General features: G+C 42.4%; 1 long non-coding RNA gene across 1 annotated transcript in view; it reads left to right on the forward strand.

Moving 5' to 3' along the window:
- Nucleotides 1–1530: 1530 nt before the first annotated feature.
- Nucleotides 1531–23531, forward strand: part of LOC124005687 — a 72021-nt gene continuing 50020 nt past the window's right edge. Inside the window, exon 1 of the long non-coding RNA XR_006833678.1 lies at nt 1531–1916. This is a non-coding gene — a long non-coding RNA (uncharacterized LOC124005687). The remainder of the gene's footprint in view (nt 1917–23531) is intronic.

Here is a 23531-nt window from a genome sequence, read left to right on the forward strand (position 1 = left end):
CATCTACAACAATTATTTGGATCATTTTTATGTGTGGATAATTTTAATGTGTGGATCATTTTAATGTGTGGATAATTTTAATGTGTGCATAATTTTAATGTGTAACGTGAATACTTCTACCAGCACGGTTGTGCGTATAAAGCGGTTGCTCATTGAGGAAAAGGGTAAATTATTTTCCCCCAGTCTCTCATGTGTTTTTTTTGTGTTAAATTATCTGATCGGATTTCGGTAATCAGATGGGATTAAATGTTAGAATTGGGTTTTTAAAATTTTAAAAATATATATTATTATAAGGATTTGGTAACCCATTCTGACCTTTAAACAGGATTATATGTTGTTGTTGCGTTTTTCAAAGAAATTGATTAGGAAAATGTTGATTATTTTGATCCCACTGGAAGGGTGGATTTAGAAACGTGAAATGCCCTAAAACCAATAAATATTAATGTAACTAAGGTGAGGAGTTTTAAGAAGTCCTTACATCTGAAAACCAAAGGTTAATTATGTTAAATGAACTGCGGTATAGGTAGGCTATGTGGTCAGTTATTTTGAGAAGTGTCTAGTAAATGCAAGTTTGTGCGTTCTATACTTATTTTATCCTTGGGACATCCGTACCCCATTGAAGTTGACATTTTAAATTCTTAAGTAAAGGTTAGGGTTATGGCATAGCATAACCATACATTATAGCACTAACCATACATTTATTAATGTAGTTTAGTCATTTCTGTTTTCCTATGAAAGTGTAGACAAAGTAGCCTACCTGTCCAGTAGATGGCAAAATGTAGGCCTGTTCAAAGCACTGAAAATCCAGATTCTGTGATCTTGATATTGTGGTATCTAGATCAGATCCTATCTGATTATTTTCTGGGGGAAAATGGAGAAAAAAAACAGCTAGATCGATCTGATCCTGAATAGCAAAAAAAGACGATTACAAATACGATAATTCTGATCCAGATAAAAAGTTTTGAAAAACTGGGCCATGACCGTGATGATTAACGGCATGTCCTGAGCAGAGGTCAAATATACTACTATTTATCTGTAAAGCTGTAAGAATAACCAGGATTAGGGATTAACACATTTATGCATTTTAGTGATTTCATAAATGCATTATAGCAAGGCACAGGTGTAAAGAGGTATGTTTATGTTGAAGAGCAATGGATCAACTCTCTCAGAAGACTTCGGATCCCTGCCCCATTCGTGTCATAATCACAATACTATATAGTATGAAACCCATGCCTTCAGAGAGAGAGGAGAGATAGAGATGATTGTGATTCTTATCCCATCTGAATGTTCAGTGGAATGTGTAATTTTTAATAACAGCCTGTATTCAATAAAACTACAATATAATATTGTTATATTGTTGTTTTATTATATATATATATATATATATATATAAAATCCCAAACTAATGTTGCAATGAGCCTCAGCAGCTTGTTGACGTTTTGTTTTTAGGGGGGGAATCAGTCGAGGTATTGTTACGTCATCGATCGACCATTCGCAACTTTCCGAGAAGGCGACCAGGGGTGTATTCATTGCATATTGAAACGGAAACCCTTCACATTTTAAGAACCAAACAGAGCAAATGGAACAAAACATTGCGGGGCCTACCTGCATTTGTCCAATATAAACTCTCGTTTTCGTTGCAAAGCATTTCCAGTTTGGAGGAAACGGGGTCTGTTACAAAACGTTTAACAACAGACAAAAGGTTTTGCAACAGACAAAAGGTTTTGCAACAGAATCGGCTTAATGAATACTCCCAAGTAGAAGGAGTGAGGCGAGCCCACTCGTGTTTCTCTCTCACCCTAGTAGTAGTCTAAATCGGGACGCCCCATTTCTGTTAAAGCTATTGCCTAAAGCCGAACATCAAATCCAGCTTTTATACACCAAGCTTTGGTCGTGTCGATGAAACAATCAAGTGGGTAAGTTAAATGGGTTTGTGTAGTAAGCGTGCTGCAGGGAGCACACGCGTTCCCGGAGAACGCTACTGTACTTAAGGTTCGCCTCTGAAAGTCTCCGCTTCTCCAAATTCTCGAATTTGGAGAAGCGGGGAGCCAGCTACTGTAGCTACAACGACAGATCAACGAGGACATCGTTAGTTCGATATGTAATACCCTTTTAAACGGTTGTCTAAAATCATAAATACCTATATTTATAACAATAAAACAAAGACTACACAGTGATTTTTTTTTAACCTGGTAAACTGCAATGCTAATGCATATGATGATAGCTAGCTTATCTGGTAACGTTAGCTTCACACTGAATCAGCTAGCCTGCGAACTAACGTTAGTTCTGTTAGCCAGCCAAACTATGAGTTGAAAACAGCCAGCTATTTTCGGTGTACAGTATCGATCAAGCTAACTAACTAGCCAGGGAGGATAGCATTTAACGTTACAGTTTTTGTGTCCGTGCACACTTTGCGGTGATGAATATAATACAACATATAATATAACATAGTAACATGGATATTAATGTTGAATGCATCTTATTATGCCAGTGCTTAATAAATGTATCCATTTAAGAACCCCAGTGATGGAGCCTGCTACTGCAATGCAATGCACACGTAAACAGCAACATGTCCTGTTTTGTCTATACTTGACCCTAGCTAGCTAACGTTACTAGCTGACAATGTTGCCAAATTGTGCACACAGTTTGAGTGTTATAATAGATGTGAAGCCAACTACAAATACATTTTTGGATGGCGTGTGTAAGCTCCTTTATTTAAAATGTATTATTTATTTTATTTAACTAGGCAAGTCAGTTAAGAACAAATTCTTATTTACAATGATGCATACCCCGGACGACGCTTGGCCAATTGTGCGCCGCCTTATGGGACTCTCAATCACGGCTGTTTGTGATACAGCCTGGAATCGAACCAGGGTCGCTTCTAGCACTGAGATGCAGTGTGTTAGACCACTGCGCCACTCGAGAGCCCCATCTTCTTTGCACTCATATTCTCAGAGGATCTGCAATATGTTTTTGCCTTGGTCACTCTCCCTCTTGAAATTGTTTTAGCAGAGCAGTTCTGACCATATTGTATTCCTTATTACGTGTCGAGATTCAGGCATATGCCATTTCCTATAGCGATATGCTTTGTCTACTTCTTTCTGTTCCTGTTGGTCAGTTGTCAGTGCACTGGGTCAGATTGCTTTTTGCTGAACACTTTCAGCAGTGATCACTTCATATGGCTGTATTCAGGAATGTTTTAAACCTCAGAACACACTTTATTTGGAAATCAAATAAACCTATATTTTTTAAATATTTTTTTTATTTTATACATAGAAACATCAAGAGGTTCCCTTTGCATACGTATACAGGTTCCCTTTGAATACTTATGCATACAATGTGTTTTCTTCATGTTGTGAGACAGACGTCAGTGTGCTGCTGACAGTTTAGCTTCCTCCTCTGTCCCTGTCCCCATACCAGGCTCAAACCAGTGATCCTCTGCTCGCAGACACACGTGACCAACATCCTTGACAACTTACCAACTGTTTGAGCTATTATTCGATAGCTCCATCAGTGAGGGCTTATCATAAGTTACACTGCACATGCAACACAGAAAATGTTCCCTCGCCGTGTCAGGTTAAGCTTTCCTTTATCACGGGATTGGACCCAGTCAACCTTCCAATCCTTGGACCTCTAGTCTAAACCTCCCTCACCGAGCACTTGCTGTGCTACTCCACAGGGTGCTTCCCTCTCTACTATAGTGGGTCACAGTCCACCACCAGCACTTAGGCAAATTAATCAGAATCTGCTCATAGCCCTATTTCTACCCCTTCCCCCTCCCCTCCCCGGGAGATGGCTTATTTGTAGAGTGATGATGACTTGGGCTATGACTTACATATGGTTCTGATGTTACGTTAGTCTATTCAAAAGGGTGTTGACATTACATTTATTAAAATCATGTTTTTTTTATGGTGCACCTGACCTGATTAGTGTCTTACATAATGATATTTATTCCGTTTTAGACTTTATTATTATTATTTTTTGACAGATTTATCTAAAGGTACATTTTTCAAATGGATCTCATTTCATCTATTTTATTTGTCAAAAATCTGCCATCACTCATATCTCATGCCATAACATTAGACAATGGTACCGTTCATGCACACATATTATGTTATTGTAAACCACTATGTGGAATTGGTATTTTACTGCATTCAACAGATGTTGGTTTCCAGTTTTTGCAGTAGCCTATGCTCTGAATCTCCTAAAAACCCAAACCCCACCCTCTGCCCTCCCAAGTCTATGATGTATGCTCCCCTCTCACAAGGCACTTTGTTTGCCTGACATGACGCACTGACATTAATTAATTGCTCGTCTGTGATGAAACACATCATTGTATGGAGAGAGAGTCCCTTCGCTCTGCCAACTTTCTGCCTCTAGACTTCACTGTGATGTTAGGTTGGTGAACACATGTGCTGCTGGATGTTACAGGCCTGAAGTTGACTGGCCACAGTCATTGTACAGCAGTTCGAGCGCCCCACTAATGATGTGTTCGTAACTTTTGGTCATGGTTGCCAGGACTCATAGGCTACACTAGTTTTTAAAATATCACTCATCTATTTCACTTATTGAGTGTAACCACGGAAAGGCTTCACCTACCTGATGGATTGTAATGGATAGTAAATAATATCCAAGACTCTCCTTTAAGCCACCATTAGTGACTTTTTGGTCATAAGCAATTATGTTTTGGCCTATCTTGTGGTGGTATAATCTGTGTAATGGACTTTTAGCAAAATGAAGACCAGATGTTTTTACACTATAATCTTTTAATATGTTTTATGGACCGGACTGTAGATTTTGTTAGTGTACTTGAATTATACCTCGGCTTTGAAATGCTCTTAAAAAGCCTACTTTTTGTAGGTATGATCAAGATCATCCTCCACTTGTGCAGTATCCATTAGTATATTCCATTAAACTGTTACCATAGATGGTTATGTAATAGTGTACTGCAGATTGATTATGCCCCTCAAATCAATGGCATCTAGTCCCTGCTCCCATGACCTGTAAGTGTCCGGTTGCAATATTGGTCAACTGAGTTCTAATGTATCCCTAATTGATGGTGAAACAATCTACTTAAAGGTGCAATATGCAGAAATTGCGCTGCCATTTCATGGTTGCAAAAATACTAATAGTTCACCTATTTTCGGTTTATGACAAAAGAAGCAATGTATAGTGTAGAGCATCATTGTACCATCTAAACTGCTTTCAAATATATTTTTTATTCAGCAGTATGAAGTTGATATACAAAACCAAAAGTAAAAGATGCGAAAAAACTGAACTTTAGAATTGGAAGCATAGAAATAGAGCACATAGAACAGATCTGCCACTTCTTAGACTTGCTTCCAATGAGTGACATCTATAACATACACTTCTCTGTTACATTTTGAGCTTTGAAGAACCCCTGGGGCTGTGAAGCATGACCTTGGTTGCTCATCAAGCCATCTATTGTTTGATCGTGCAGTAATATTACAAATTATTGGAACGTATGATGAATACAAGTTAAGTACCTCCTCTCCCATTCAGATTGGCTCAGTAGAACAGTACACTATTTTCATCAGGGTGTGTTCTACATGGTCCATGAGTGAACAAGTAGTACTGGTAAGATGATGTACTCTAGTCATGATATTCCACTATTGGGTCTGTAGGCCCAACTATATTTGTACACATGCAATACTCATTGCCGCTTAACTCAATTCCATACATTTTGGCAGTACACTTCCTTCTAAGGCAAAACAATTTACCAAAACAATTAAATGGCTACGAACTTAACCACATAACTGCCACTTGTGGTGGTCAGGAGGAGGGTTGGTTGTCCCCATCTTGTGGTTTTGGTAATCAGGAGTAAAGGAACCGGACCACATAATGCCTATGGCCCTGTGTGCCTGTCACTGGTCCTCTCCCCAGTCCCCATGCTGCCAGCCAGCCAGTGCCTCTCCTCCAGCTCTCATTCTGTTCGACACGGAGGAAAGAGTAATTAATCTCCAGGAGGAGCGTGCCAAATCTAGGGACTGCATAACAATTTGTCTTCTTCGCAGGGGCACTGCCAAGTTCTGCCTGGCCCAGTATCTCCCTCCACCCTCCCTGCTGGAACCGACACTGAGCAAGCTGTCACTTTGCCTCTCTGTCAACACAGGGATATTTGTGTTCAACTCACCCAAGTATCAACTCCTTCTCATTCGCGGCAGAATACATCAGCAGCTGGCCTCTTATCTCTTGGCACAGTGAGCCGCTTGACTTCATTAATAAGGTGCATGTGTTGTTCTGGAAGTGTGTGGGGTCAAAGTTCAGACAGTGAAGGCTAACGATATGATGTCTAACTGCTCTGAAGTAAGGCATAGGGCAAATGATAGGCCTAGTTTGCCACAGTTTGCTTTTAGTTAGATAAAAGGCCTAGCCCCCATCTGTTGTTAAACCTTCCAAGTCAGACATACTGTATTCAAAGTCCTGGTTCTGTGTGTGTCTGCGCGTGTACACGAGCCAACTAGCTGATTCTCTGTAATGACTGGGATTACTTTGTTGATCCATCATCTTAGACTAATGATTATCCAGGGGTCCTTGCTACTATTGTAAACCACACTAATGTAATTTGTTTGACAGAGATCAGTTCCTTAGGTTTACACTACTGGATTATTTTGACTGGTTAAACTGAAATTAGAATTGATTGAGAGTAGCGTGATAGAACAATGGGGACTCACTGTCTGCTTGCATGTTTGGAATGCAGTTCATGGTAGTATGACAGAGTGACAACGCTTTGGATAAAAGCGTCTGCTAAATGGCATATATTATTATTATTATTAAATGCTCTAAGAATGTGCTACTGTTTCATACTTGTGAGTCACTTATTCGTCTGTGGAGACTATAGTTAATGAAGTTTGTTGACCGTATGGTTCTGCTCTTTTATCCAACAGTGTTGGTGCCTGTCTGTCTTCTGATTTAGTCCTGTTTGACCCGGCAGAGCATCAGGCATGCAGGTCCAGATTGATTTTATGAGAATAGATCAGATAAGATTCTCACCAACAAATCAGTGCACCGAGTTAGATCTGGCTGAAAAAAATGTCTCTACATTTCCTGACAGATGGGCAGCATTTGGGAAAACATCCAATCACCCCCCCCCTCCCTCTCATATCCACATTGCCATTGTTGTTGTCACAGCTGATGTGAACAGCGTTGTTGACTAAGTAAAGAGCCTCTGACACATGAGCCGCCATGTTTCGGTGTGTGCCAAATTAGCACAGCTAGGCTAGATGGGCTGCTGTTTACTCAATTGGCCATTGCCAGCTTGCACTCACAGTTGCAACAACAATGCTCTCATAAACACACTATGTTCAATGCATGCTCTCTCAATACCAATGTACATTTTCACACTGTAAGGATAATTAAATGGCAATAGCAACAACACATACTGGCATGTCAATAGCAACAACCGGTATTTACCAGCATGTCAAATCCACTGATCTGACAAACCAGTGAGGTCTAAAATGCACATGTTAGTGTCATGGTCATTGCCCAGGCCAGCAGTGAAAATGTCACAGGAATAATGCTGAGTATGATGTTAATCTGAGTATGATCCGATAATCCCGTGGGCATGAGCCTTGCAGCTCGACCACTGCAGGTGGTTGTATTAGCCCTGCATCTGTAATCACATGGATCCAGATAAACACATCTCCACGCAACAAGCGTGAATTACATGTCCTTGACTCTGTAAATGTCGCCACACACACACACACACACACACACACACACACACACACACACACACACACACACACACACACACACACACACACACACACACACACACACACACACACACACACACACACACACACACACACACACACACAGTGGCATACAATCCCCTGGGTATCAGGCTGCCATTCCTTTCATTTTCAGTCAGCTGTGATACAGTAGGAAATCTGCTGCTTGTTAATTTACCCCAACGTGAGATTGGCATGATGGTACCAGTCTGCAGTAGAGCTTAGCGATGTATTTTCTGATCCAAGGTGGTGTAGCAGTCGGACGCGTGTGTTTGTCTTTGTTTTAAACACGAAAAAGACCGGCTATTCACACAGGATATCTTAATCTCACTTTCTATCTAGTAACTAAATATAATTTTCTGCTACCCGCCTCACCTAATGTGGTATGGATCTGCTATTTTTATTCCTGGTGGAACTTCCATCAGGAGCTAGCAAGCTAACTAGATACATTGTTAGCCACGGCTGGCGGTCTTCACCTTTTTTCTCAGTCATCAGCCAGCCTTAGCTCGGAAAATACCTGCCAGTCTGCACAGCGAGATATCAACCCAGAGCGTATCGGGCTGCTTCTCTCTACCACATCACCGGATTCCTGCCGCTCTGGATCATTACACCGGATCATCTCAGCTAGCTAGCTGCAAACGAGTGGCTACTGTTAGCTAATGCCTCTGTCCCGAAGCAAACACCAGCTAGCCTCGACCTAGGCCCATATACCAGCTAATTCTAGGGCTACAGTACTTCCTTTGCCAATTGGCCTGGACCCTTTATTGTTGACACGGAGCCCCGCCGATCCATCACAACTGGACTGCCGACGTGATCGCCCGATGTGGTTTCAACAGGCTATTCTGTCACGATGTCGCCGAAGAACCTTCTACTAGCCCCGGCCCGCTGACTGTTCTGAACGCTGTGTCCCCAGCTCGTCTAGCATAGTAGTGCCCGAACGGCACCCTGACTCACCTATTGCTGCTCTTTTGACCCTATGATCACTCGGCTACACAGCTGGTACCCCCTGGACTGTCCTCATTTTGTTTACCTGTTGGCACCATCCTCAAACTCAGGTCCTGTATGTACCTAACTGACCCGCTCTGCCCATTCATCGCCATTTACCTGTTGTTGTCAACACCTGTGATTTGCTTTATGCCTCTTTCTGTCAATATGTCTTGTCTACTGCTGTCTTGGCAAGTTCTCATTGTTTTATTTCACTGTAGAGCCCTCAGTCCCGCTCAACATGCCTTTGATAGCTCTTTTGTCCCACCCCACATGCATGCGGAGACCTCACCTGGATTAACTGGTGCCTCCAGAGACGAGACCTCTCATCGCCACTCAACGCCTAGGTTTACCTCCACATTATGTACATTATGCCCTGAATCTATTCTACCACGCCCAGAAATCTGCTCCTTTTATACTCTGTACCCAAAGCAGTAGACGACCAGTTCTCAAAGCCTTTAGCCGTACCCTTATCCTACTCATCCTCTGTTCCTCTGGTGATGTAGAGGTTAACCCAGGCTCTGGAGCCCCCAGTTCCACACCTATTCCCCAGGCGCTATCATTTGTTGACTTCTGTAACCGTAAAAGCCTTGGTTTCATGTTAACATTAGAAACCTCCTCCCTAAGTTTGTTTTATTCACTGCTTTAGCACACACTGCCAACCCGGATGTCCTAGCCGTGTCTGAATCCTGGCTCAGGAAGGCCACCAAATTCCAGGATTTTTCCATCCCTAACTATATCATTTTCCAACAAGATAAAACTGTCAAAGGGGGCGGAGTTGCAATCTACTGCAGAAATAGCCTGCAGAATTCTGTCTTACTATCCAGGTCTGTGCCCAAACAATTTGAGCTTCTACTTCCCCCCTCAGCCCCCAGCTGTGCCTTGGACACCATATGTGAATTAACCCCCCCCCCATTTATCTTCAGAGTTCATACTGTTAGGTGACCTAAACTGGGATATGCTGACACCCCGGCCGTCCTACAATCTAAGCTAGATGCCCTCAATCTCACACAAATGATCAAGGAACCTACCAGGTACAACCCTAAATCCGTAAACACGAGCACCTTCATAGATATCATCCTGACCAACCTGCCCTCTAAATACACCTCTGCTGTCTTCAACCAGGATCTCAGCGATCACTGCCTCATTGCCTGTGTCCGTAAAGGGTCCGTGGTCAAACGACCACCCCTCGTCACTGTCAACACTCCCTAAAACACTTCAGCAAGCAGGCCTTTCTAATCGACCTGGCGCAGGTATCCTGGAAGGATATTGACCTCATCCCATCAATAGAGGATGTCTGGTTATTCTTTAAAAGTGCTTTTCTCACCATCTTAAATAAGCATGCCCCATTCAAAAACAATTGAACTAAGAACAGATATAGCCCTTTGTTCACTCCAGACTTGACTGCCCTTGATCATCACGAAAACATATTGTGGCATACTGCATTAGCATCGAATAGCCTCCGATATGCAACTTTTCAGGGAAGTTAGGAACCAATATACGCAGGCAGGTAGGAAAACAAAGTCTAGCTTTTTCAAACAGATATTTTCATCCTGTAGCACAAACTCCAACAAGTTCTGGGACACTAAAGTCCAAGGAGAACCTCTTCACAGCTGCCCACTGCACTGAGTCTAGGAAACACTGTCACCTCTGATAAATCCACGATAATTGAGGATTTCAATAAGCATTTCTCTATGGCTACCCTGTTCTACAGCTCTGCACCCCCCCACAGCAACTTGCCCAAACCTCCCCACTTCTTCTTCATCCAAATCCAGATAGCTGATGTTCTGAAAGAGCTGCAAAATCTGGACCCCTACAAATCAGCTGGGCTAGACGATCTGGACCCTCTCTTTCTAAAATTATCCGCCACAATTGTTGCAACCCCTATTACTAGCCTGTTCAACCTCTTTCGTATCGTCTGAGATCCCTAAAAATTGGAAAGCTGCCGCGGTCATCCCCCTCTTCAAAGGGGGTGACACTTTAGACCCAAACTTTTACAGACCTATATCCATCCTGCCCTGCCCTTCTAAAGTCTTTGAAAGCCAAGTTAACAAACTGATCACCGACCATTTCGAATCCCACCGTACCTTCTCCACTATGCACTCTGGTTTCCGAGCTGGTCATGGGTGCACTTCAGCCACGCTCAAGGTCCTAAACGAGATCATAACCGCCATCGATAAAAGACAATACTGTGCAGCAGTCTTCATCGACCCGGCCAAGGCTTTTGACTCTGTCAATCACCGCATTCTTTTCGGCAGATTCAGCAGCCTTGGTTTCTCAAATGACTGCCTCGCCTGGTTCATCAACTACTTCTCAGACAGAGTTCAGTGTTTCAAATTGGAGGGCCTGTTGTCCGGACCTCTGGCAGTCTCTATGGTGGTGCCACAGGGTTCAATTCTCGTGCGACTCTTTTCCCTATATACTTCAATGATGACGCTCTTGCTGCCGGTGATTCTCTGATCCACCTCTATGCAGACGACACCATTCTGTATACTTCTTGCCCTTCTTTGGACACAGTTAACTAATCTCCAGACAAGCTTCAATGCCATACAACTCTCCTTCCGTGTCCTCCAACTGCTCTTAAATGCAAGTAAAACTAAATGCATGCTCTTCAACCGATCGCTTCCCGCACCTGCTCGCCCGTCTAACATCACTACTCTGGATGGTTCTGACTTAGAATATGTGGACATCTACAAATACCTAGGTGTCTGGTTAGACTGTAAACTCTCCTTCCAGACTCACATTAAGCATCTCCAATCCAAAATAATATCTAGAATCGGCTTCCTATTATGCCACAAATCATCCTTCACCCATACTGCCAACATACATACCCTCGTAAAACGAACTATCCTACCGATCCTTGACTTCGGCGATGTCATTTACAAAATAGCCTCCAACACTCTAGTCAGACTGCATCCAATTTCCTATCACAGTGCCATCCGTTTTGTCACCACCACTGCGACCTGTATACTCTCGTTGGCTGGCCCTCGCTTCATATTCATCGCCAAACCCACTGGCTCCAGGTCATCTATAAGTCTATGCTAGGTAAAGCCCTGCCTTTCCTTCCAGTTCTCTGCTGCCAATGACTGGAACGAATTGCAACAAATAAAAATCACTGATGTTGGAGACTTAAATCTCCCTCACTAACTTTTTGCATCAGCTGTCAGAGCAGCTTACCGATCATTGTACCTGTACACAGCCCATCTGTAAATCGCCCACCCAACTACCTCATCCACATATCATTATTTATTTTTTGTTTCTTTGCACCCCAGTATCTCTACTTGCACATCTATCACTCCAGTGTTATTGCTAAAATGTAATTGTTTCACCACTATGGCCTATTTATTGCCTTACCTCCCTAATCTTACTCCATTTGCACACACTGTATATAGATTTTTCTATTGTGTTATTGACTGTATGTTTGTTTATCCCATGTGTAACTCTGTTGTTTGTGTCACTTTGCTTTATCTTGGCCAAGTTGCTGTTGTAACTGGCCTACCTGGTTGTAAGTCGCTCTGGATAAGAGCGTCTGCTAAATGACTTAAATGTAAATGTAAATGTAAATCAAGGTGAAATGGAAAATGTATTAGGTTTGTGTGATTTCAGTGTTGTATGATATTACCGTTACATTCACATTTACACCATGCTATCTATTCTAAACACATTGCCTCTGCAGTTCCATATTCTATTGATATGAAGTTTTGGGGATTTTGGTCCATATCAACCAGCCTAACTCTTTAGTTTCCCGTTGTTACATCAGTCTCCCAGGCCAGGCTTCCACCTCTCTCTTGTACCAGACTATGGAACTGTCACAATGAGTGACCGCTTCAAGCTAGTTTTAGATTTATTTTATCAGCCAGGGAAATTATGTAATGGCTTTTTCTGAAACTGTGAATAATTGAAAAGCATTCAGGTAGCTGTAGTGTTCAGTCAGACTAGGACCGGTCTCTCCCAGCAGGAATGGACTGTATTCCCACATGGATGTAGAGCTGCCTCCTGTCCCCTTGTGTCTTAGGTGCAGTCAGTCACTCTATTGGTATGCAGCCCTGTCCGCGCCAGTAAATGGATTCTCCATTGAAATGGAAATTGAAAGTTGCCTTACGTCGATTGTGCAGTAAGTAGCTTTATGTCTTAACAAGCAGCTCAACTCATCCCTAATGATGAGCCATTCAGGCACCAGTGACTTCATGGGTATTAGCTGCAGAAAGCAGATGTGGCTGAGCATGTTCTTCTGCATTCCACAGTGGTTCACTTAAATAAAATTCAATAAAAACTGAAGCGATTTGTCATTCACAGTTTTACCATTTATACCCCTTTCGAACCAAGACGAAAAGCTGGCAACTTTAGCATGACGCTTTTTGCTTTCTTTATATCTTAAAGTAATTGCCCGCAAACAAAGCCTGTACTTACACCTTACTAACATTAAGTTTCACCCCCGCTTTGCCCTCAGAACAGCCTCAATTTGTCGGGGCGTGGACTCTACAAGGTGTCGAGAGCGTTCCACAGGGATGCTGGCCCATGTTGACTCCAACGAGAATACCTCGTTCAAAGGAACTTTGAAAGTGTTGTCTTGTCCATTCACCCTCCGAATGGCACACACAATCCATGTCTCAATTGTCTCGAGGCTTAAAAATCCATCTTTAACCAGTGTCACCTAATGTTTTTTTCTTTACACTCCGTGTATATTTCCGGCAACCGACGTAGTCCAATTTCATTTGTCACATGAGCCGAATACAACAGGTGTAAACTTAACTGTGAAACCCTTACTAACGAGTCCTTCTCAACAATGCAGAGTTCTAAAAAATGTGTTTTTTTTAAATGGTGGGGGGGGCATAAAAAAGGAAATGCACAGCACCCTCTGTAGTGCCTTGCGGTTGGATGCCAAGCAGTTGCCACACCTAGTAGTGATGCAGCTTTCAAGATGCTCTCAATGGTGCAACTGTAGAAACAGCTTTGGCCCGCATCAAGTCAAGAACATTATTTTGTCGTTGTCCGACATCACACGTTTCCTCAAACAGCAACTAATACGAGGAACTTTCCAGTCAATGTTTTAGCTAGCTAGCTATCAACTGTCTGGCTAGCCAGCGCATATAATTACCAGAACATATTTGAAAACGTTTTTAGTGTAACTGGAGCCAACATCTTCACCATAACAGGAAAGTTTACACATTATACAAGGGAATTATTTACTAGTATGGCCAGCTTCTCACACGCTGTTGTGAAGAAATGAAAGCAGTGCGCTCTGAGGATATTGAGCACTTGATACTGATTGCTGTCATGTCAGGTTACCATGATAATGATTGCAACAACGGGGTCAATCTCGAATGTCTCTTTGCTCAGATGCCGGCAAAGCAATGGCTCTATAGAAGGTGAATGCCAACAAGAAAGGTAACAATGGGGCTGTTTTGAAAATGGGTTCATGACAATATTGCCCAATTGTTTTGAGGCAACATATCGTGAGTTAGGTATTACATAGCAATTGCTCCTCTTAGTGGAATTTAATGAAATCATTTGATTATTCAGCCTGTGTACTTGTTCCATTCCAGTTGGTGCCCTGTGAGATTGTGTCAATGTGTTTGCACAGGGCTGAGGGAAGAGTGCAGACAGGGAAAACAATGGGAGCAAGCAGAGAAAGGTCACTGCATCACACAGCGTATGCCTGGAAGAAATATTCATTCCAGACGGGTCAAGGCCAGAATTGGCACTTTGTCGCAGTAAAATAGTTTTTCAAAACGAGTTTCTCTAACTTGCTCAGACGCACAACGTGTGTTTTGGATAACTGATATTGCTCATCTCAATGCTTGCACACGGCGCGCAGATGGCTATTTCTGTCGCTTGCTTCCCCCCTTTGTCAGCCCAAGTGTGATACACTTGTCTCTTCCAGCCAGGCAAGCAAGCTGTTTGAATTACATTGCTGCTGGATGGAAGAAATTGGGTTCAAATGTCGAGCGGTGACAAAATGACTGACTTGTTTTTGCTTCCTTGTCTGTGTTATTTCACCTGGAGAGCTGACAAAGGTGGCGTTGTCATGGGGAGGAATGGCTGATGCAACAGAGGAGAGACTAGACTGTGGTAGCCTCTCAGCCCCTCGAACGCCAGAGACGATTCCCCACATGATGTAATTCCACTGCTATGGCTGGCGCGGAGCCTAAGACCTTTGGTTGTACCAGAGCCCCTCCGCCCTGCGACACACCCATCCCACATGGACATCTGATCCATTTTCTTATTACATTGTGCTGGAATGTCCTATCCAATCTTCCGTCTTCTGGGAAAGACAGATTTGAGCTTTCTATTCCAGGACATTTTTTGTGTGGTCCCCCCCTTCTCTCTCAGAAGTACCGTCAGAAGGGAGAGTCTAGATGGAAGGAATTCTGCACCAGCCTCTTTTTTCTAGTTCATTTAACATGGCTTAATTATTTCCCTTTACATCTCTGGAGACTCAATGGTCTTGCAATCAAAAAGTTGATGTTCTGTTTTATTCCCAAAAGCAAAACATGATCAGCTTGTGCACCGCAAATGTGCCTAAGCAGTTTCCTGTACCTTTCTGCAGACCCACATGCTTCCCTCAGTCTTGTGTGTGTGTGTGTGTGTATAAATAAGGCCAGGATCTCAGCCCTGATTGTTAGCATGTTCTGTGCAGCATAACTGCTGACTCAAGGACGGTTGTCTTTCCCTCATCTGAATTTAAGTTGTCTGCCTTTTGTTGCTCTAGTTTTCCACTCTCACCCATGGGCACATCCGATATGGAGCGACACTGGTGGTGTGTGTGTGTGTGTGTGTGTGTGTGTGTGTGTGTGTGTGTGTGTGTGTGTGTGTGTGTGTGTGTGTGTGTGTGTGTGTGTGTGTGTGTGTGTGTGTGTGTGTGTGTGTGTGTGTGTGTGTGTGTGTGTGTGTGTGTGTGTGTGTGTGTAATTTCTCCTGCTTCCCTCTGTTGTCTGGCACTACATGGGGAAGAGATTGAATGTGCCATCTGGAAGATACTGTATTTTCCTCATTTGCCTCTGGGCCTTCAGGTGGGAGACGAGCTCCACTTATCAGTTACAAACATGAGGCTGCTTCCTTTTGATAGTCTTAAAATATATGTTTACTTTGGAATGTAATTTGTGTTAATATTTCATGACTTACTACTTAGAATGTGTTATATAAATTCAAATGTGAAAACTGGTAAAAAAAAGAAAAGAAAGCAGACTAGCTCTCTTGTGAGAACAGGGCGATCAAGGTTCTGTGGGAGTTGTGTAATAGGCTTTGTGGCCAAGCTTACATTATGTTTAGCTGACATAGCATGGGGCACTAAATGTGAGCCGCAATCAATGGATGTCGACATGCCTCATTATAGGACACTGTTTTTAGCCGCTCTGAGCTGGTGAAGCTCTTCTACATTTTCTGAGATTCGATTGGAACATGGCTCTTTGGCTCAGGGGAACGCACACAGATATGGGTTAGAGCTTGTTTGTTTTTGGGGCCGTACATGTAAATGATGAGCTCCGCTCCTGTAAATTTTTGACTCTTTTAATCTTGAACATCTAGGCCAGTTGTCAGTAAACTTGTCACACATGCATATGACCTCCTTCCGGAATCTGTTTTTTGTTGTTGAATTTTACCCCTTTTTCTCCCCGATTTTTGTGTTATCCAATTGTTAGTAGCTACTATATTGTCTCATCGCTACAACTCCCGTACGGGCTCGGGAGAGACGAAGGTTGAAAGTCATGCGACCACCGATACACAACCCAGCCAAGCCGCACTGCTTCTTAGCGCCCCCATAGGTTGAAGAGGTTATGTCATTATTGGATAAAAAATGTGCCCGTTTTAAGCGCAATATTTTGTCACGAAAAGATGCTCGACTATGCATATAATTGCCAGCTTTGGAAAGACAACACTCTGACGTTTTCAAAACTGCAAAGATATTATCTGTGAGTGCCCCAGAACTGATTTTACAGGCGAAACCAAGATGAAACTTCAAACAGGAAATGAGCAGGATTTTTGACGCTCTGTTTTACTCTGGTCTCCTTATATGGCTGTGAATATGCTGTGAACGAGCTTATGCGCTCTGCCGTTCGTCCAAGATGTTTGCAGCATTGTGACGTATTTGTAGGCATATCATTGGAAGATTGGCCATAAGAGACTACATTTGCCAGGGGGCTGTCCGGTGTCCTTTGTCTAATTTGGTGCGTAATTCCCAGTGGCAATTATTTTACCATGCGATACAGAAGGAGACTCATACTTCCAGGAACAATACATCATTGAAGAGATATGTGAAAAAAAACATTGAGGATTGGTTCTTAACAACGTTTGCCATGTTTCAGTCGATATTATGGAGTTAATTTGGAAAAAGGTTTGGTGTTTGGATAACTGAATTTTCATTTTTTTTTTGGTAGCCAAACGTGACGCACCAAACGGACCGATTTCTCCAGCCCAAAAAATCTTTCAGGAAAAACTGAACATTTGCTATCTAACTGAAAGTCTCCTCATTGAAAACATCCAAAGTTCTTCAAAGGTAAATTATTTATTGAGTGTTTTTGCTGGTTTTTGTGAAAATGTTGTATGCTAACGCTAAATGCTAACGCTAAATGCTAAATGCTAGTTTGCTATGGTAGAGAAGCATATTTTTGAAAATCTGAGATGACAGTGTTGTTAACAAAAGGCTAAGCATGAGAGCTAGCATATTGATTTCATTTCATTTGCGATTTTCATGAACAGTTAACGTTGCATTATGGTAATGGGCTTGAGGCTGTAGTCATGATACCGGATCCGGGTTTGCTCGACACAAGAAGTTAACACAGCGCGCATCCAACCCGGAAGCCAGCTGCACCAATGTGTCGGAGGAAACACTGTGCACCTGGCAACCTTGGTTAGCGTGCACTGCACCCAGCCCGCCACAGGAGTCGCTGGTGCGCAGAGAGAAAAGGATATCCCTACCGGCCAAACCCTCCCTAACCCGGACGACGCCAGGCCAATTGTGCGTCGTCCCACGGACCTCCCGGTCGCGGCCAGTTACGACAGAGCCTGGGCGCGAACCCAGAGTCTCTGGTGGCACAGCTGGCGCTGCAGTACAGCGCCCTTAACCACTGCGTCACCTGGAATGCCAGCGGAATCTGCTTTTGATGAAGCTCCTCGTAAATGCGTGAGTTTAGTTCTATGTTGCTTTTGCGTCAGCTGCTGCCTCAGTTTTGACCTATTCAGGATAAACTAGCACTGTGCGGGTACTGCTAAGTTTTCACACAAACCATTGTTTTTCTCATTAAGTCTAAGCCCTCATTCATGCAGCACAGGAATGTTGTTTTAAAGGAGCCCTAAGCTTTTCTACTGTTTCTGGTGAGGTTGTCAGGAGAGGTTCTCTTGGTTTTGTTTTCCAGAGAAACTGATGTGGGTTTAGTTTCTTTTGGTGGGTGTAGGAATTGAGCTGTCATATACACCTGCTATGCTTACTTACCTGCCTTTTACTTAAACATTTACTTACTAATTAACACTTGATTAGGCCTATAAACCAATTACAATTTTTTTTTTGTATCTTGATTTGATTACATGTTATACCCCAGTCCACCTGGGGAAGGTGAGCTTCATTGAACTGTGAGGTAGAGGCACTATGTAGCTGAAATGCCGAAAACTGCCCGCATGGCTCATCCTACATATTAATATATGCCATTTAAGCAGAGGCTGTTGTTCAAGCGACTTGGGTGGCCCCGGGAGTCGAATCCTCTATCCTGGCAATGCAAGTGACATGCTCTACTAACTGTGCTACGGAGGACAATGCCACATGTTCCCAGTTGTATCAGCACTAACAGCTGCTAAAGGATAGGCCTACAGGTGGCTCAGAACTGTGCTTGTATTAAGCTTTTGGTTAAAAAAATATAATTGCATTTAATGAATGACCTTTTTTCATAAATACATTTTGTTATAGCAGAGTAGAATTAGGCTAATGCCTTGCCGTGGCTAAAGCAAATGAATGGCTATTATCATAAAAACAACATGCTAGTGTTTTTGGTGGGAAATTAGAGACACAACAAAGAAAGCACATGATGATCCAAAAGGCAAAGAAAAGAATGACTGAAGCCCAATTACAATTTGTACTCACCTCAGCGTTTTTGTGTTCTTCGTGGGCCATTGTCATGGTTACAAAATGTCATGAAATGATTGGCCTGTCGGTTGTTGAGGTCTATGGAAAACTTGTGTGTTACCTGAGCCTGCGACCAAACCTTGGCGTTGCTCTAGCTGAGAACGTGGGTGACTCTAGAGCCCGGCCGTTATGGGATTTTCTTGATCCGATTTTTAGAGTGGAAATATTCACAGATAACCGATATACACCACGGTTCAAAATTTTGGGGTCACTTAGAAATGTCCTTGTTTTCCATGAAAACATACATGAAACGAGTTGCAAAATGAATAGGAAATATGGTCAAGATGTTGACAAGGTTATAAATAATGATTTTAAATGTAAATAATAATTGTCCTTCAAACTTTTCTTTCACCAAAGAATCCTCCATTTGCAACATACAGCCTTGCAGACCTTTGGCATTCTAGTAGTCAATTTGTTGAGGTAATCTGAAGAGATTTCACCCCATGCTTCCTGAAGCACCTTCCACATGTTGGATTGGCTTGATGGGCACTTCTTACGTACCATACGGTCAAGCTGCTCCCACAACAGCTCAATAGGGTTGAGATCCGGTGACTGCTGACGACTCTATTATAGACTGAATACCAGCAGACTGCTTCATCCCTAAATAGTTATGGCATAGTTTGGAGCTGTGCTTTGGGTCATTGTCCTGTTGTAGGAGGAAATTGGCTCCAATTAAGCGGCTTCCAAAGGGTATGGCATGGCGTTGCAATATGGAGTGATAGCCTTCCTTCTTCAAGATCCCTTTTTACTGTGTACAAATCTCCCACTTTACCACCACTAAAGCACCCCCAGACCATCACATTGCCTCCACCATGCTTGACAGATGGCGTCAAGCACTCCTCCCAGCATCTTTACATTTTTTTTCTGCGTCTCACAAATTTTCTTCTTTGTGAGCCGAACACCTCAAACTTAGATTTGTCTGTCCATAACACTTTTATGGGGGGGGGCTGTGTGTTACTCTAAGCTGCACTAAATTCCAGCAAAACATTTGTCTGAACTCTGAAAACTGAGCTTTCTCATGCTAGCCATCAGGGAAAACAACGACATGGGACACATTTTCAATGTATTGGTATTTAGTTATGTTTTCATCGCTTGTACAATCTGTACCTGCTTTATGTTACAGATTCAGACAGTGGTCAAGTAAGCTACTGTGGCTATTTGGTCATAATGTAGGCCTACCAAAGTGGCCTACAAAAAAAATGGATAAAATGCATCTCATAACATTTTAACATGGAAATAGAACAGCTATCGTTGAGCCTACAGTAGCAGCCAATGTGTTCACCGTAGGCCTTACATTCCATGTCTTTTGAAATTGACATGGCTTAACATTAACGTGTTTATCCACTTGTCCTTCAGACCAGGTGAATGAAAGTGTTGTTTGACGCAAGAAACATCTTTCCAATATCAAATGTATTATTCCGAGACAAATTATGTAATCCTCTGCCTATTGGCTACTTAGCTACACATTTTATGCTCTTGTAGGAAGCAATGACTTCCCCCATTTCTGACTACAAATTGTCTAACTGGCCTAATGACTCACTAGCTAGCAAAGGATGGGAACAAATGTGCACACTTGGCGACACGCAGCCTTCGCTTTGATTTCAAAACAAGCACATCTACTGCTCATGCTGTAAACACAGCCCAGTTCAAAGTCAATGGCACAGATCAATGAATGGCAATGGTATATTTGCATATAGGCCTATTGCAGCTCTGATTGGTTATGCCGCACCGGTCTGTGCGGCATAACCAATCAGAGTATGGCTGTTGTGCATGTCAATGCAATAGAATCCTACTCCAATGCATTCTGCCAACAGAAGTTTTGTTTGTGTGTTGCATTGAAAGTGGATAATATTGCGTTGATTCCATCACAATTCCAATAGTAAAGGGAAACGTTGATAGTGTTAACTAAGGGGGAAAATTCTCCCTCTGAGCTTTGAATATGCTTCTCTGTGTGGGCTGATATTTCTTCTGCCCGGCAGTCCCGGGGGAGCTATGTGCGGGTGCAGCTTAGAGGGGCCATTGATGTTTTTCCTTTCAAGTGAGAACCAATCACAAAATTTGCCTCTTTCCCAAAGCGTTGCCTCAGTGAATGGTATTTGCTATCCGGCATCCTTGGGACGTCCCTACCCAATTGAAGTAGAAATGTAAAATGACTACGGTAAGGGTTATGGATAGGGTAGGGGTTAAAGTTAGGGTTTAGCATAGGGCAGTGGCGGTCAGTGCTGTGTAAGATTAGGGAGGCAGAGTAAAAAAACTAACTTAAAAAAAAAAGATCAGCGTGGTCTTATTTCTATTACACCATATTGGATGACTGTCATTCATATTCCATTCACCCAGGTCAATGTAACATCAATAGGTTTAGGCTACTACATGATACTTGAATTTTCCTTATACCCATTATGAGGTTGCCTATAAATGAAAGTTTATAACGTAGGTGCACACATTTGAGAAACAAATTGAAGTAATCAAGGTGACGGACAGACCGTGACACATTCAATACAGTCTTGCACGCATTTGCCTTCATCTTGCTGATTTGGGGTGTAATCATTAGTCCAAACAGTTACAAATTAGAGTTTTCATATGGACAAATTCAGTTAGGTTTATCCCTGCTTCTGTTTAAGAAATGCTTTTCAACAGAATCGGAGGAATGAATACACCCTGATCACCCGCACACACAGTTCACTTTCATAGCAGCCACATACAAACAGCATGCTCGCCTTGTTTGTTCTATAATTCCGTCTCGCATCTACACGCTCACCTCCCACCTTTTCGCTTGTGGACTTCAGTGCACAACACACCTGCTGTCTGTGACCTTCCCAAGCCAAATCTGCATACCTTAACTGCTACCTGCTACATAGCCTACATCGTGGTCACCATATTGGCTAACATCATAGTTCTAGTAGCTATGTAACCCGCTACAGTCAACAAGCAGTTTAGCGGGCCCCAGTTGCAATAAATTTAACAAAACTGAAAGCTTACCTCGACTTGGAAGAGTGCCAGTGTTGGATAACCTTAGCCAGTTAGCTAACATAAATAGCATTCCTGTCTATTTCAGCCCGGGTGTTTGTGTAGGCTAAATTAGCTAGCTGCATTAGCTTACTCTGAAAGTGAACAAAAATCCAATTCAATCTCTCTGCTGCTTCTCAATAATTTTTTAAACTGTCCAATTATTGTGTTTTTCTTTTGAGTCAACTACTCACCACATTCTATGCACCGCAGTGCTAGCTAGCTGTTGGTTATTCTTTCAGTACTAGATTAATTCTCTGACCCTTTGATTGGGTGGACACCATGTCAGTTAATGCTGCAAGAGTTCTGATAGGTTGGAGCACGTCCTCCGGAACTCTTCATAATTACTGTGTAAGTTTATGGAAGGGTGTGAGAACCATGAGCCATATTTAAATATCTTGAGTTTTGTTTGCGTGTTCTACAGTATTGTAAAGATATGGGGGTGACTTAGACAGGCAATGTAACATCCACAAATAAATATGAATCTTATGAATTTTTTAATTTATTTTTTACATGCAGCATACTTCGTATCAACTTTATCAGTAAAGCTTATTTTGTCTATAATTGGTTTCTCTCTCTTCATTGCGAGTGCCCTTTTTTTCCCAGCATTACGATATATGTAGCATCTATACCTGTTGTGGATGTGATGGATATAGCTGTGTTAAATCTTAGCTTTTGCATTTAGCGGACCTGGTCCAACCATCCTACCAAATACAAATAAATGCAGTCCTCTAAATGTGGGTATTCAGATGATGAAACGTAGCTAGCTAGCTAACTAACTATACTGAACAAAAAATATAAACTCAACATGTAAAGTGTTGGTCCCATGTTTCATGAGCAGAAATAAAAGATCCCAGAAATGTTCCATATGCACAAAATGTTTACTTCTCACATGTTGTGAAAAAAATGTTTACATCCCTATTAGTGAGCCTTGGTCCTTGGCCAAGATCATCCATTCACCTGACAGGTGTGGCATATCAAGCGGCTGATTAATGATCATGATTTTAATAAAAAATTTAAAACGGGCACCTTGTGCTGGGGTACAATAAAAGGCCACTGTAAAATGTGCAGTTTTGTCACACAAAGTTTTTTTGAGGGAGCGTGCATTTGCCATGCTGACTGGAGGAATGTACACCGATGCTGTTGCCATAGAATTGAATGTTAATCTACCTTGCCAAAAAAACCGATACCAATATTTAAAATTCTAGTGGCCTTTTTAAGCATTCTAGTACAGGTAAATGGTTACACGGACACAGCGGTCTAAGGCACTGCATCTCAGTGCAAGAGGCGTCACTTACAGTCCCATTTGAATACAGGGTGTATCCTATACGGTCGTGATTGGGAGTCCCATCGCGCGGCGCACAATTGACACAGCGTTGTCTGGGGTTGGCCGGGGTAGGCCATCATTGTAAACAAGAATTTGTTCTTAACTGACTTGCCTAGTTAAATAAAGGTTACACACCACACTAACCAAAAAGTTATTTTGTTGGCATTTACGGATGTCCCCGTTACCAGAAGAACTTAATCAAAACCTATTTCACTTAATTGCTGTGCTGTTTTATCGTTTCTTTCTCAACCAGGATTTCATCATACATGTCAAGCAGTGAATTTTCAGCTCTGTCTGTCCGTGGCCTCTCTTCCTCGGTGCGCACGGTGTCTGTTTCCATCTT

Source organism: Oncorhynchus gorbuscha, linkage group LG02 (assembly GCF_021184085.1).
Source record: "Oncorhynchus gorbuscha isolate QuinsamMale2020 ecotype Even-year linkage group LG02, OgorEven_v1.0, whole genome shotgun sequence".
NCBI lineage: Eukaryota > Metazoa > Chordata > Actinopteri > Salmoniformes > Salmonidae > Oncorhynchus > Oncorhynchus gorbuscha.